The following is a 3,627-nucleotide window of genomic DNA, read 5'->3' as shown; positions in this document are numbered from 1 at the left end:
ACTGTGAAAAGCACAAGCACAGGTAGAGTTTGTTACCATCTTGCCTGTTTGACAGTCAAGAGAATCAGAGAACTGTTTTGGTTGGAAAAGACTTTGAGTTCATCAACTCCAAGCACTGCCAGGTCCCCACTGCCCCGTGTCCCTCACACCACATCTCCAAGGCTTGGAAAACCCTCCAGGAGTGAGGACTCCACCACTGCCCTGGGCAGCCTGGCACAGCCCTGGGCAACCCTCCAGGGCAAGAAATTGTTCCTCAGGGACAACCTCAACCTCCCCTGGGGCAACTTGAGGACGTTTCCTCTTGTCCTATTACTGTTTGTACCTTGGGAGCAGAGCCCGACCCCCCCCTGGCTCCAGGCTCCTGTCAGGAGCTGTGCAGAGCCAGAAGGTCTCCCCTGAGCCTCCTTTGCTCCAGGCTCAGCACCCCCAGCTCCCTCAGCTGCTCCTCCCCACACTGGGGCTCTAGACCCTTCCCCAGCAGCTCCGTTGCCCTTCTCTGGACACGCTCCAGCCCCTCAAGGTCCTGCTTGGAGTGAGGGGCTCAAAAGTGAACCGAGGGTTTGAAGTGGGGTCTCCCCAGTGCCAAGTCCAGGGGCACAATCCCTGCCCTAGTTCTGCTGGCCACACTAGTGCTTACTCAAGCCAAGATGCTGGTGGCTTTTTTGGCCACCTGAGCACATGCTGGCTCATACTCAACTGGCTGTCAATCAACACCCCCAGGTCCTCTTCTGCCAGGCAGTTTCCAGCCACAGTTCCCCAAGCCTGGAGCACTGCAGGGGGTTGTTGTGACCCAAATCCAGGACTCAGCCCTTGGCCTTGCTGAACCTCATCCCATCATCCAGCCTGGCCAGGTCCCTCTGTAGAGCCTTAACACAATGCCTCTGCTTTGTGCTCTGAAGCACAGACTAGCACAAACTATCCTGACATCTAGCTCATATGTTTTCCACTCTCTATATCTGGGATGGGAATCCTTATCTACGCTCATAGGTAAGCACCAAGAGATCCACAAACAAAACCAGCTTGAGCTCTACTTACTATTCACAATTTAGTCTTTATTTGTTGTTAAAAGTTTCATTTTATTGTATTTTATTTTAATTTCAGGCATTTGATATCACAGTGATTATCTAGTCATGTTATTTGGAAGAATAAACCCAAATTTTCCAGTTATCTGTGATCCATTGCAATCCATGTTTAGAAATAAACCACTGGGACTTGCCCTTACTACACATTTCCACAAGGATTTCTACTCTTGCCACATCAGTTAAATTCCCCTCATGACAGGAACAATGGGAGAATCTGTACAGGAGTGCACTTGTTAGCTCTGATGACCTCACTAACCCTCTCTATGCCTAGTCTGATTTGTCTCAATGGTAATGAACATACCACACCTACCACCATTTTGCTCCCAGTACCACTCTTTCTTGCTACAGTTCACCAACAGCAGCAAAGGTGGAGTGTTTTTAGGGAAAAAAAATTCCAAATTTAAACCTGGTCACAGGTGTGAGAGGCACAGACTTATTTAAAAGACTTTTTCACCAAACCAAAGTAAATGTGATCAAGAATGGAGTCAGCACTTATCTATGCTTATCTATTACTTATCTGATGTCATGTTGGACTTCCTGTTATATTTCTTGGTGTTATCAAGAGAGTAAAAGCCTCCTTTGTCCTCCAGTGAAAACTACACGTGAGCAGGTTCATACTGAGCTGCCTATCTGTCAGGATTTCCTCCCTCTGTCACAAGATGACTTTCATATTTCCAGGACTGATTTAGCTGGACAACTGGGCAGCTTTACACAGGATCAGCTATACACAGTTTCAGCAGAGGCACTGTGTAATTTCATAAACACCACAGAACAGTCAGTGTAAAAAAAAGTGATATAATCATTATTAATTTAGTTACATGCTGTTTTCTTATGCTAGCCCCTACCAGAATGGCTTTTGTTTCCTGTTTACAGTTATAACTCAATAAAACCTATGGCTAATAGTAAAATATACCAATTTTTAACCCTTAATGCTTCAAGTATGTGAAGCACTCAATTCTATGTTTGACTTATCCAAATACAATTAATGGAAATAAATAAGCCTGAAGCTAAGTATGTGCATAAAACTTTGCACAACTTAGACCTTCTAAGTACAAGAACACTACCCATGTAATTGTAAACTAATATGGAATGCATTTTTTCCAAAATTATTGAAATAATTCAAAGCAGTAACTAATTTTACTTTAATAACTTTAAAACAATAACTTTAAAACTTTAAAATAATTTTAATAACTCAGAACTGTTTGCTCACCAGTGGCCAGTAAACTTTACCAGCAGCTTTCTGCTTTTACCAAGGGTGATTAAGGTTTTTAGAAGGCCACCACAGAGGGACACTAAATCGTGTTGTACTGTTGCTCGAACAGCCTCTCATATTATTTTACCCAATGTTGACTTCAGAAAATATATTCCAGTATAATAAATTGAATATCTCAAGTTCAGCAACAAGACAACGACATCGTAGGGTCCCCTTCAGGACTCATTGGATTTTTCCTCAGGAGGCCTAAATCACCTGCACCTTGTTGAGTTATATAGGCCTTTTGCACTTGGGAAAGAAAGATAATAATCGCTTATCATGGATGAAGTACCCTATTTATAATACACAGACCGCCTGCCTGACACTTTAATATTACACTGGCATGAGAAGGACCCCACAGGGACACTGTGATACAGTCTGGTTACTGCAAACGGGTGTCACTATAATTAAGCACCGGTGTTATACACACACAAAATGGAAGTGGGTTAAAGTCAAGGAGGAAAAGAAGAATAAATGTTAATTTTCCAGTAACTAGTTTATAAAATGTGAACTCTCGTTTATACTCCTTAGACTTCCCATTACTGAGATATTTCTTACGTGGGCCACGGTTCTGCCAAGAAGAGCTGCTAATATATTGCTCCAGCACCCGGTGAGCGATAGCTTAGCACCAGCACTGCCAGCACCCCCATGGCTTAGGCTGTTCCAATTTTTACTGGACTAACAACACTCTAGACAAAATAGATATAGAGGAGCAATCCGGCCTCGGCTGAAGTGGAGGCTGACACAGCCTATTACTTTCAATTTGAGTTGCTATGATTATAACAAATGAAAACAAGTCTTGCAAGGCTGAATTGAGCCGTGCCCCCCTTGGCAATACCTACCTTTCCTCACACAGGGCCGAGGGGTGGGTCCACCTCTGTCCACGGCAAATGCACACAGGCCACAGAAGGAATATCTCCGTAATGGATAGTCTAAGGAGTATAAATGAGAGTTCACATTTTATAAACTAGTTACTGGAAAATTAACGTTTATTCTTCTTTTCCTCCTTGACTTGAACCCACTTCTATTTTGTGCATGTAGCACCAGTGTTTAATTATAGTGACACTGGTTTGTTCACGCTGTCACTTAAACTCCCGAGCTCCCAGCACTCAGGCCTCGCTCACCTGAATCGCTGAATCGTTTTGGTCAAAAAAGACCTTAAAGATCACCGAGTCCAACTGTAAAGTGAACCAAGGAAGCTGTTTTACCACAGGAATACCGTTATCTCCGTCTCCGGTGGGCGCAGGGGTCTTCTTGGGTAATACTTAGCACCCACGCTGCTCACAAGACGTT

Source organism: Merops nubicus, unplaced genomic scaffold (genome assembly GCF_000691845.1).
Source record: "Merops nubicus isolate BGI_N331 unplaced genomic scaffold, ASM69184v1 scaffold10538, whole genome shotgun sequence".
NCBI classification, from domain to species: Eukaryota; Metazoa; Chordata; class Aves; order Coraciiformes; family Meropidae; genus Merops; species Merops nubicus.
The sequence above is the reverse complement of the archived record's forward strand: the minus strand, read 5'-3'. Positions refer to the sequence as shown.